This window comes from Phoxinus phoxinus (genome assembly GCF_949152265.1).
Source record: "Phoxinus phoxinus genome assembly, chromosome: 5".
In the NCBI taxonomy this organism is placed as follows: Eukaryota; Metazoa; Chordata; class Actinopteri; order Cypriniformes; family Leuciscidae; genus Phoxinus; species Phoxinus phoxinus.
This window is the reverse complement of record NC_136880.1, coordinates 7,546,049-7,558,959: the sequence shown is the minus strand read 5'-3', so window position 1 is coordinate 7,558,959 and position 12,911 is coordinate 7,546,049. Positions and strand designations below refer to the sequence as shown.

The 12,911-nt window shown below is 42.9% G+C and overlaps 1 long non-coding RNA gene across 1 annotated transcript; it reads left to right on the top strand.

The window, feature by feature from the left end:
* The first annotated feature begins 5,440 nt into the window (after positions 1 to 5,440).
* Positions 5,441 to 8,989, top strand: LOC306999147. Its single transcript, XR_013797747.1, has 3 exons — positions 5,441 to 7,187; positions 7,527 to 7,646; positions 8,543 to 8,989. It is a non-coding gene; the product is annotated as an uncharacterized lncRNA (long non-coding RNA).
* The last annotated feature ends 3,922 nt before the right edge of the window (positions 8,990 to 12,911 follow it).

Sequence of the window (12,911 nt, the reverse complement as noted above, 5' to 3'; positions counted from 1 at the left end):
GTTTAATGTAAATATACATGTTTGCCAATTACGCCAATATTTTTGTTTTGTACTCATCTGGCTACTGTGTTTACCATAAAACATCTATTAAGGCATATAATGGCACACAAAAAAATTCTGAAAGCAAAAACGACAAACAGAGATTGTGTTCAACTTTTTTTAATCAATTGTTCAAAGAGGTCAAGGAACCGATTTGAAGTAGATTGCATTAATTTGTGCATGGCGTGAAAACGTTCCTCCTCTTTTTCAATCTCCTTCTCTAGAAAATCTAGCACTCTGCTGGATCTTTTCTTTTTAGGTGGCGGGGAACCCGAAGAAGTACAGGGTCTTTCCTCCTGAAAGTTGCCTGTGCCAGACGGTGCAGAGGACGTTGTGTCCTCCTTCTCCCTTTCCTCCACAGATGCGGGTGGTGGCAAGCCAGGGTCTTTGGCCACGGCAGGACAGCCAGTGACTTCTGCATCGCATGAGTCGATCAGGATGGGAGGCTCAATAGACGGCCTCCCCCCAATAGCCTCATGCATGGCAGAAAAGCACGGCCATGTGGCTGCTGTGGCCTCCCCACTATTGGTTCCAGTTCCCGTAGGAGGACAGCGGCACTCCTAAAATAAAATAAATCTATTCTCTATTAAACTAGCAAGAAGAAAATTCACACCAAATGAAATAAATGCATGCATTCATTCATTTTGTACTTACCTTATATTTTCTTTTTAGATTGTCCCATTTTTTGGAAATTTTACTTAGTGTAACTTTTCCATCTAAACCAATCCTCTAAAGAACTTTACTACACAATAAAAATCAACTAATTATTTACTCAAACACAGACAAAGATAGTGTAACAATATTATTATAAATATTATCTAAAACCTCACTGCATTTATCAAACAAAGTGAAGACAAAGCATATTTTTCCATGCATACTGGAACATAACTCACATCCAGGCTTTTTTGGCACTGTTCCTCTTCCCAGTGAAGTCGGAATCAAGCTCCATTCGCAATTTAATCAAGTTTTCGGTCTCCTCATCAGTCCCTGTAAGAAATAATTTTACACTACAGTGAAGCTGTTCGAAATGTTAATGTGTTGCATATTAACCCCTGCAGGCATAAACTACAAATATACTCTGTAATCAACACATCAAAACGAATTAACTAAAATCATTTAATAAATTAAAATCATTCTCTATTTCCCATTTACCAATATAAGAGGCATTAATTAAAAAATTAAAAGCAATAAGCCTGTAAAATCAAGAGACATAATAAACAAATTAAAACTGTTATACACGTTATACATTGAAATTAAAGGCACTATCAAAAAATAACCCACATTTACAATAACTTAATACTCACATTTATGTGCGTTTGTATGTTCTGCCATGGTTAGCACTTGGAGCAGATGTGAAGGGGGAGGAGAATATATACGTGTCGATAAAACACTTCCGCATAGGATACACCTGTGTTGAGAAGCAAGTGAGTCTACGTTACATAGCCTGATTGTTAGATACTTTCTATGGCTATTTTATGGCTTAAGTTATTATTCTGATTTGTGGAGTGATAAAGAGAGATTTCTACAAAAAATTAAACAAGAGTTAAACCTGGTTCAGTAAATGCAAGTTAACATTGTGCATGTTAGTCTCATCAAATTTTCAGAAAACTCGTAACATAACAAATCATTATCTCAATGCAAGTAACTGTTAATATTTATTAATTTGGGAAATTTCATTGTGATATCTATTAGTTAAAGTTAAGTTTACTAGATTCTTGTTAATTGCTGTAGCAACATGCCATTTATTGGGCACATATAAACAGGTTTTCTTGCAGATCATTTAATATGTGCCATATGCATGTGCATAGAAGAATTATAAATTATTCATAACTGTAATGGACGCTGCACGTTAAATAAGCCTAAGAAGTAACTAAAAGTAAAATATAGATGCTGACTGTTAATGTTAACTAATATCTACCTTTGTTCTTGTGTCCCCACCTCTGTCTCTCTCTGTACAAATTAGATCCACAGGAAAATTTCTCAAGGGGTGAACTGAAGAAACAGGTGACATGGACTATTACAAGCATAGCAATTTAAGGAGGAAGGCAAGGAAAAGAGTGGATAATTTAATGCAAAAAATAGTCACTCTGCCATCTGGTAAAGAAGGCGAGAGCATTAACCAGCATCTTGAAAGTCACATTGATGAGCCTGAGCTTAATAGGGAAGGATGTCAACAAGACATGTGAGAACCCCTTGATAGCCTGATTGAAGAGCTTGTGCTCAATAGGGAAGGATGTCTTGATATGGAAGACAGCATTGGCTGTAGTGGTTCTAGCAGTGTGAAGAGCGACCATGAAATTTTATTGCGCAGCTTAGGTGACTGGGCAGTTAGATTTGGGGTGTCTTTGGTGGCTCTCTCAGCCTTACTGTCAATTCTTAGGATATACTTTCCCTTCCTGTCAAAGGATGGAAGGTCCCTGCTTATGTTACGAACTGCTCCGAGACGAGAGTTAAGATCCAGACGCAGCTTTTATTGGGCAATCCAAAGGCGTAATCCAGTGTACAGGCAAAAAGGTCAAAACACAGGCAAGCAGTCCAAACAAACAAACAAACAAACAAACAAACAAAGTAACAAAACAGGCAGGGACCAGAGGCAAGAGAGTAATCCAGGGAACAGGGCAAGATATCCGAAAACCAAGAAACAAGAAACCAGGGAAAACGCTCAGAAATGCAGTTTAACACTAGACAAGACTTCGCAGTGATTGATGGGGTGAACCAGGCTTATATGGGGTGAACTAAACAAGAAGATGAGATACAGGTGAATTCGATAATGAGTGCTGATGAGTCCAGGCAGAGAATGATGGGAGATGTAGTCTGTGTGAATAATAATAGTCTTGATGTGGAGTGCCCTCAGGTGGCTCTCAAGGGCACTCCAGCTGGTGACCGTTACATAGCCCCCCCTTTAAGGAGCGGATTCCAGACGCTCCAAAACTGTCCAGGAGGGAGGTGGAGCGGAGGCGGACCCGGGGGCGGGATGGAGGGCCAGGCCCGTGGAGCGGAAGAGGGCCTGGAGCAGGCTGTGCAGGCGACCAGGGCGGAGCAGGCTGTGACCACGGCGTAGCAGTAGGACCTTCGGGTGGCCACGGCGGTGAAGGCCCCTCGGGCGGCCGGGGCGGAGACGACCCTTCGGGAGACCACGGAACAGGAACAGACACCGGCTCAGGAACAGACACCGGCTCAGGAACGGGCTCCGGGGATGCGATGGCCATCTTGTCCGAAGACACAGGCGTGGAGTCGGCCATCTTGTCCGAAGACACAGGCGTGGAGTCGGCCATCTTGTCCGAAGACACAGGCGTGGAGTCGGCCATCTTGTCCGAAGACACAGGCGTGGAGTCGGCCATCTTGTCCGAAGACACAGGCGTGGAGTCGGCCATCTTGTCCGAAGACACAGGCGTGGAGTCGGCCATCTTGTCCGAAGACACAGGCGTGGAGTCGGCCATCTTGTCCGAAGACACAGGCTCAGAAAGAGGAAGAGATTCAGGTTCAGGCTCAAGCACAGATTCAGTCTCGGCGGGACGAGACTCTGGATCGGCCTCTGACTGGGCAGACGTGACGTGAAGCTCTGGCTTGGCAGGACTGACGTGAAGCTCTGGCTTGGCATGACTGACGTGAAGCTCTGGCTCTGGCTCGGCAGGACTGACGTGAAGCTCTGGCTCGGCAGGACTGACGTGAAGCTCTGGCTCTGGCTCGGCAGGACTGACGTGAAGCTCTGGCTCTGGCTCGGCAGGACTGACGTGAAGCTCTGGCTCTGGCTCGGCAGGACTGACGTGGACAATCTCTGGATCTGCAGACGTGACGTGGACAGGCTCTGGATCGGTAGACGTGACGTGGACAGGCTCTGGATCGGTAGACGTGACGTGGACAGGCTCTGGATCTGCAGACGTGACGTGGACAGTCTCTGGATCTGCAGACGTGACGTGGACAGGCTCTGGATCGGTAGACGTGACGTGGACAGGCTCTGCAGGGCTGACGTGGACAATCTCTGGATCTGCAGACGTGACGTGGACAGGCTCTGGATCGGTAGACGTGACGTGGACAGGCTCTGCAGGGCTGACGTGGACAATCTCTGGATCTGCAGACGTGACGTGGACAGGCTCTGGATCGGTAGACGTGACGTGGACAGGCTCTGGATCGGTAGACGTGACGTGGACAGGCTCTGGATCTGCAGACGTGACGTGGACAGGCTCTGGATCTGCAGACGTGACGTGGACAGGCTCTGGATCGGTAGACGTGACGTGGACAGGCTCTGCAGGGCTGACGTGGAGCGTAGGCTCGGCAGGGCTGATGTGAAGATATTCAGGAACAGTGGCCATCTTGGGATATGGCCCTGGAACGGTGGTCGTGGCGGAACGAGAGACTGTTCGGGCGGTCCTCTTGGCAGTATGTGCGGACATCAGCGGTGGATCTGTCACGCTGGAAATAAGTCCTGGACACCCATAGACCGATCCGGTGGCAGGCTTTATGGTTGCCGTGACGTGAAGATCAGGCTGAGGGGATATTGCGGGCTCCCGAAGCTCCTCCTCCACCACGCCCACGGTCAACGATGAGCCACTCAACAAAAGGGCCAGGTCAATATAGTGCTCTAAAGTCCAGTGAGGATCATGTAAGGGCATAAATGAACAGAGCGGTTCAGATAGTCCTCCTCTGAAGAAAATCATAAGGCATTCGGTGCTCATTGTGGTGAGATGTGCCAGTTCAATAAATTCTTCAATGTAGTCTTCGATTGACCGATTCTCTTGACGGAGACACACGATCCTCGCTGCTGGATTCATTTTTTTGGTGGTGGCTTACTGGGCTGCTGGATCTATGGTTGGCGAAGTCTTCTGTTACGAACTGCTCCGAGACGAGAGTTAAGATCCAGACGCAGCTTTTATTGGGCAATCCAAAGGCGTAATCCAGTGTACAGGCAAAAAGGTCAAAACACAGGCAAGCAGTCCAAACAAACAAACAAACAAACAAACAAAGTAACAAAACAGGCAGGGACCAGAGGCAAAAGAGTAATCCAGGGAACAGGGCAAGATATCCGAAAACCAAGAAACAAGAAACCAGGGAAAACGCTCAGAAATGCAGTTTAACACTAGACAAGACTTCGCAGTGATTGATGGGGTGAACCAGGCTTATATGGTATTTTGGTATAGTGAATGTCGTCCAAAGAAAGTTCACCAGGTTATTATCCTCTTTTCCAGAAGGCTATGAATTTCTTTTACAGCTACATTTTGATGGATTACCTCTTTTTAAAAGCTCATCCATTCAGTTTTGGCCCATTCTGGGTAAATTACCAAGACTCTCCAAAAAGCCTTTTGTGATAGCATTGCTTTGTGGGACAGCAAAGCCTAAAACACTGTCTGACTATCTAAAACATTTAGTTCAAGAGTTGAAAAGCATCAGTACTGGCTTTGTTTGTCAAGGCAAAACATTTCTCTTGAAAGTTTGTTCTGTTATTTGTGATGCACCAGCAAGGGCATTTATCAAAGGTATCAAGTCCCACACTGGATATTATGGCTGTGATAAGTGCTTACAAAGAGGAATATACACAAATCACGTATGACATTTCCTGAGCTCACTGCTGCATGTAGAACAGATGAATCCTTTAGATTAGAAGCAAATGAAGATCACCACCTTACTCATTGTCCTCTGGTAGATACTGGAGTTGATATGGTTGCTGGTTCTCCCCATGATTACATGCACTTAGTGTGTTTGGGTGTTATGAGGAGACTTCTTGAACTGTGGGTTGGCACTGCTGGCTCTTTGCGCACCAGAATTTCGTCTTTGCAAGCATCCTTAATCTCTGATAAACTTTTGGCATTAGCACATTATATTCCATCTGAATTTGCAAGGAAACCTTGGGCACTCAATGAGAGACTGAGGTGGAAAGCAACAGAACTGCGCCATTTTTTGCGAAACTGTGCCTATAGTTTTGAAAGGTGTCTTTCTGCCTCAAGTGTATGATAACTTGATGCTTCTTTCTGTTGCTATCTATATTTTGGTTAGCCCGCAGTATTGTTTACAATTGAACCACTTGGCTCATCATTTTCTTGTCTCATTTGTGGAGCATTATGGCTTGCTATATGGTAAAGACCAAGTAGTGTACAACATTCATGGGTTAGTGCATCTTACTGGTGATGTGAAGGTACATGGCCATTTAGATGGTATCTCTGGCTTCCCTTATGAGAACTTATTGGGTGAACTTAAGATAATGATAAGGAAAGCTCACAATCCTCTACCACAGGTTATACGCAGGTTATCTGAACATGAACAGAGGGGCTGTGATTTTGATTCACCCATTGAGCAGGAACCCTTTTTAAAATCTCCACATCATGATGGGCCAGTACCAGAGGGCCTTTTGGAAAATCTCAGTCAGTTCAAGCAGTTGACAGCCAATGGTGTCATTCTAAAAACATCAAGTAAAGATGACTGCATTGCCATTGACGGGAACGTTGTTTCTGTGCAAAACATAGTTAGTCATGAAGACAAAGTTTATGCCATGTACCAGGAGTATAGAGTCATAGGCTGCGTTTACACTTGGCATTAACATGCGACCTGTATCTGGATGTTGTCCACATACACATTGAAAAGACGAGTGTAAACGTGCTTCTGATCGGAATGTTATCCGATCAGCGTGTCCAGTTTCGGAGGTAGTCGAGGACGCATTGTGATCGGATCTCAGTGTAATGTAAACGCAATCCAGCCACCGTGTCTGCATTCACAGGTGGGCAATCAACACCACAAAACCTCACCCACTATCATTATTCCCCCCTCCTCTCTCCAGCACTGTCATAAAGATGGAGGACACCAGGCCGTGGAGCGCTAGTGAGACCCGTGTCCTTATACGTTTATGGAGCAAAGCGACCATTCAAGCTAAGCTTGAAAGTAGTTACAGAAATAAAACCATATACGAAGGACTAGCAGGCGAAATGCATCAACATGGTTACGAGAGAACCTGGCTCCAATGCCAAAGAAAAATTAAACATTTAAAGACAAGCTACAAAAGAGCTAAAGATGCTAACAACCGCAGCGGGAACGGAAGGACAACTTGTCCTTTTTTTGACGAGCTGGATTCTGTACTGTGTGTGACCGACCTACGACACAGCCACTGGTTTCTTTTGATTCAGCTGCGCCAGAGGACGAGGAAGGAGATGAAGACGAATGTAAGTGTAAAACAGGAATGTTTTGCTATCGCTTTAGCTGACCATATTGCTAGCAGGCTACATTTCTGCTCAATGTTTTGGTTACAATGTAATGTACTGATTCAGTTTGCACACATTTTATCAAGTGAATATTAAATCTATAAATTACTAGCCTTAATTACACAACAGAAATTCTGCAGTAGTTAAAAATTTGCATAAAAGTACAGATGACAACTAGTATGCTCTCTGTACCTTCTCAAGTTCTTGTATATTCATAATAAAGCTAACTTTTATACATACATTTGTCTCTGTAATGCAATGTTAAGAAATTACAAAAGTGATGTATATTTGTTTCTGCAGCCACTGGTGAAGGGTCTGCTGCGGAGCCATTAGACTGCAGAACCAATGAAGACACTACTGAGACTGGCACTACAGATAGCTCCACAGAGGCAAGCCACCAAACTGTACCAAGTGGAAGAGGTTGGTTCCTCAGAATTAAACATGCATAAGTCAAATGTTAATATAAGCTTTTCATAACCACTCATTGTTTAGTGTAACCTGCTATGTTATAACAGTTTTTCTTTTCAAAGTATAGTACATAAGTGCTTTTTTAGTACATTCGTGCTTTGCTTTATCAATTGTGGATACTTTACGTCTCAAAAATATGTGTTGCAAAGAGCAAACAAGTTGTCATCTCTATTTTTTTGTGCATATGTGTACCTAATTCAGAACTTGGGTTACTGTGCAGTTATGTCTTCAGCTTCTTCCTTTTTTTTTTAGCTCATCTTGAAATGTTTCATTTTTCTTTGCCATTAAAGGCAGGTTCTCTTGTAACCGTGTTTGCACATTCATTCAGCTCAGCCTGTTCTCACCCAAATGCGTCTCTATAGCACGCAGTGTGTTTATCGTGCAATTTATACGCGAAAATGAGTTTTTACGTGGATATGATACGCAGTTTTGCGCGTGCATATGATACGCACTTAATTTCGTGATATACACACGCACCCCACACCACTAATCCTACCCAAGCGTATAATACACACGCACCCCACCCTAAACCCAACCATGTGCTATCCATGCATATACTATGCACGTAAAAACTAATTTTCGCGTATATATTACACGATAAACACACTGCGTGCTATATAGACGCATTTGGTGAGATCGGGTTGTTCAGCTACACCTTCATATTTACATTGGTTTCTGTAGTTACTTTACAGTTGAATTAAGTTACATTGAACTTTTCCTACCAAGTGACTTTTGCAAACAAGTTGTCCATGGCATTTGCTTATAACTAGAATCTTCAGAGATTATGAAAACACATATTTATGCTTGTGTGTATATGCATATAACTTTCTTTTGTTTTTATCTGAAAGGTGCACGTCTCGGTGGGAAAAGAAAGCGAACGAGAATGGAAGCCAGCTTTGATGCCTTAACTAAGGCCATGACCACCCAATTTGAACAAGAAGCCAAGCTGCAGCTTCAAATGCAGGCGACTCAACACGAACATGAATTAACGCTGTTCAATATCTTTGTGAATGCTTTTTTCACTGGTCAACAGTCATCCCATGCAAATCTTGCACCACAGCACAACTCAACTCCCTTTTACAGGGTCCCTGATTTCCAACCTCCAACAGTTTCTCAATTTCCTTTTCCCCAAAGTCACTTTGTGCCTCTTCACCTTCAAAGGTTGTCCTCTACCCCAAGGCAGCTCAACGACAGCGATGAACTGAGTAGTTTGGGTGAGAGTAGTACACACTACAACCTCTAAGTTTAAATAGCCATCACATTAGTATTCGTAGTGGTGATTTTTTTATTTTAAAACCAGCAGAATAAGCTTAAGAGGGTTTTTTTTTTTTTTTTTTTTTTTTTACTTTTTATCCCGTCCAATCTGCTGCATTTGTTCAATATTTGAATGCTTTTATGCAAAGAAAGTGGTTTGGTTTTTCTGACATATTGAATGTAAATTTTTGTTGCTACTTGACCAATGTTTCATTAAAGCCTTTATGAAGAACATTTTTATTATTGTATTTTTTTGACAATTTCCACAAACACAGTTGATAGACCAAGTTGATACAGCTTACGTCATATTTATTTTTTGTGTTTACATTTACAACTCCCATCGGACTTCTACTTGTTTAGGCACATCACAGGTTCTGGCTAAAAAAAGCTGTTAGAGCTTCCCGAATGTGATTCGGACCCAGTACATTGTGGTTGTCCATAACATCAGGAGTGTCAGAAGTGTAGCCACAGTGGGTGTGCCACTCATTTTCAAATGTATCTCCTTGTATCTCTCAAATGCTGTGAAGAACACAGCAAGCAGTCACAATGTTTGCAACGTTCTCCAGGTGTACATCAAGTCGCTTTCTAATGCACCTCCACCTTCCTTTTAGCCTGCCAAACGCACACTCAACAGATACTCGTGCCTTGCTGAGCCTCTGGTTGAAGTACTTCTGTGCCCTTGTTAGGTTTCCATTGTCATGGTAAGGCTTAATGATCCCACTCAACAATGGGTAAGCGGGATCACCCAGTAACAGTAAGGGTACAGCTGTTCCTGATATGTTTTTGTGACCTTAAAAATATAAAAACAACAAACACAGGCTACTGTTAGAATAAATTACAACTGTGCAGCTTTTGCTGACTATGGTATATAATTGAATTCCAAAATACTGAGTAAAATGCATAACACTTACAGCTGGGAAAAGCTCTCCATGTTCTGCGAGATCAAATATCACAGAGTTCCGCAACACACGTGCGTCATGTACGCTGCCTGGCCATCCAGTGTTTATGTTTGTGAAACTGAAAGTACGAAATGAACACCTTCATTTATATAGCATTCTATACAATACAGATTGTTTCAAAGCTTTACAGGTGAAACTCTTCTAATTTTTCGAGTTTCACCTGTACAGTAATGCACAGTAATGGTTATAAAGATCATTATAAAATAATGAAAAATGATGCATTAAATCTGCTGCAAATAAGCTCTAAAAAGGTTGTCATCCGGCTCAGTTCAGTGTTGATTTGGTTCAGTTCAATTCTAAAGTGCATCAATTATGGAAAGCGCAATTCCGTGCATAAAATAATGCTAGTCACTATACTTGACAACATGCAGTTGATAACCAAAATTCTAGAGTAACATTTTATGTCTTATTAATAAAAGGTTCCAATGTTACCTGCCTCGCTGATCAACAACTGCTTGTAGTAGGATGGAATGCCAGCCTTTCCTATTGAAGTAGTCTTAGTGGCGTAACGAGTCAACACCGGGCCCTTAAGCAGGATTATCAAGGCGGGCCCCCCTACTACAACACGTGATGACGCTACACGCACAAAAAAAAAAAAGTAGCACAGCCATGTCCTCGGTATCTCCAAACCAGACTTGGTTTTGCAAACGTAATATGCCGTTGTAAATGAGCGGTTATCCTGAGCGGGATCCCGTGGTAAAGGGCCAGTAGGTTTGCATGACCCCGAATATACTATAAATCGTTTGACATTTGAGTCTAGATACTCAGGAAAATGACCCATGTCGGTTGGATGCTCATGCAAGGAGATATTAGCAGTGATGGGCATATCTACCTCGTTCTCCTCGTTAGCACAGGCCACCGAGCGCGCAGTGAATGCCTCACTCCCTTCCTCCTCAACATTTTCACATAGGCCAGGGCCTACATCGATGTTGTTGCTTGATCCACTGGTGCTAGCATTAACCACGGAGCTGCTACTACCAGCGGTCGCTTCAGGTGCTTTACTCACTTCACTCTCTTGCTCCATCTCAATCTCGATCTCCCCCTGTGTCATCTTTTTAAAGAAGCTTCCTATTTTTGGTAATTTATTAATTAATTTATCAAATTCCTCTTTTCGTTTGCGCTTTTGAAATCCACTTTTGTGTTTAAAATTTGACGACTCCATATCTGTCTCAAGTTCACCGGTTTTTACTGTTTTGCACGCAATGCGCATGTTCACCCGGGGATTCCCCAGTCCCAATTCGAAACAAATTACACCAAATTCATCATTGTTCGTTTCAAACATTTATTTAATGATCAGTCAAATATGTTGTTGTCATTATTTATTCAAATCAATAAGCAAAAAATTAAAATGCGATCAGACTATAAGTAGTAAAATGCGATAGGGGCCCCTGATTGGTCCGGGCCCGTAAGCAACCGCTTACCCTGCTTACCGATAGTTACGCCCTGAGTAGTCTGATGCGTTGTCTCTGGGGGATAAAATTGGGATATGGGTCCCATCTATCGCTCCAGCGCATTGAGGGAAGCCACTTCTCTCTTCAAACCCGCGCGTCACCTCATTCAGCCTCTCTCCTGTGGGTATGCTTATGTGCTGACGAGCGAGCGATTTCAGCCCGGATGCCACCTCATCCACACATTGCCAAACTACAGCTTTGCTGACACCGAAGAGATTAGCAAGTGTGCGGAAACAGTCACCTGTAGCAAACCAATACAGGGCCACGGCAACTCTTTTCTCCACGGGAATTGCTGCACGTAGCTGTGTGGTTTTGCGGTACAGTCGAGTGCGAAGTACATCGCAAATGTACTGGAATGTTTACCTTCTCACCCGAAAGTTGCAGAACCATTCATTTTCACTAAATAACGCGCATTTTTCCCACCACAGCTGGCAACGTTCTCGGACCCATAGGTTTCTCTGTACAGTTTCCATTACGGCATCTATCCACATTATTATTACTTGCAGCCTCTTCATCCTCCTCATTTTGCGCGACTTGTTAAATGTTCCCCGACTAAAAACTGTTTTTAAAAGAAAACCCACCACCTCAGGTCGACTTTGCACGGGAGCCATCCTTTTTTCTTTTTTTTTTTCCCCGCGGGAATGCGAGATCCGATCTGTTATCCAGATACAGAAGCCCCTTGATGAGTACAGGTGTAAACGCACCGTGTCCTGATTGGCTAATGATCCGATCTGCTTGATCGGATCATGGTGATCGCATGTTAATGCCAAGTGTAAACGCAGCCAAAGAAGCACTTTACAGTTACCCACTCGACTCACCCACTCGACTCAAGGGAACTGGGAATATACATCGTCTCTCATTTGTCTCCTGTGATGCACTGTGTGTAGAGATGGTTAAGCCTGTGCAAAAGTGTGTGCGCTTGCCCTCGGGAGACAAGTTTGCAGTGTTCCCTCTTCCTCACACAAATTAATCTGAAGTACTTGTCTAGTCTTTGTACAAAGTTTATTATAGTTGATCGTTGTAGCATCCTTTTATTTATCATATCTTTAGAGTTTTACTGAATAATCAGTTTACTTTTTTTATCAGGAGATGTTTCTCATTGTTATTTTTGAATCTACTAATGAAGTGGAAGTAGTCCCTGACATTTGGGTGAAAAATAACACCTGTTTGTGGCCACCGTACAAACGTGAAGAAACCGTAAAAGCAGTGAAATCACAGGAACCACCTGGATCACGTTGGATTCCCTACAAAGTACGCATCATATTAAGCAAAGGTAGGAAGAAGACAATATTTTACTTACACTTTCTGTATATGAAGAGTTCAGATGCAAAAGCCTCTAAATGCCATCTGAAATTTTCTTCTAGAATGATCATTTTTATCAAGCTCGTATATTAAAGTTCAGTAATTTCACTTAAATGACAATGAAAATTACCTATTAATTGTCATTTAAGTAAAATTACTGAACTTAAATATACGAGCTTGATAAAAATGATCATTCTAGAAGAAAATTTCAGATGGCATTTAGAGGCTTTTGCATCTGAAATCTTCATATA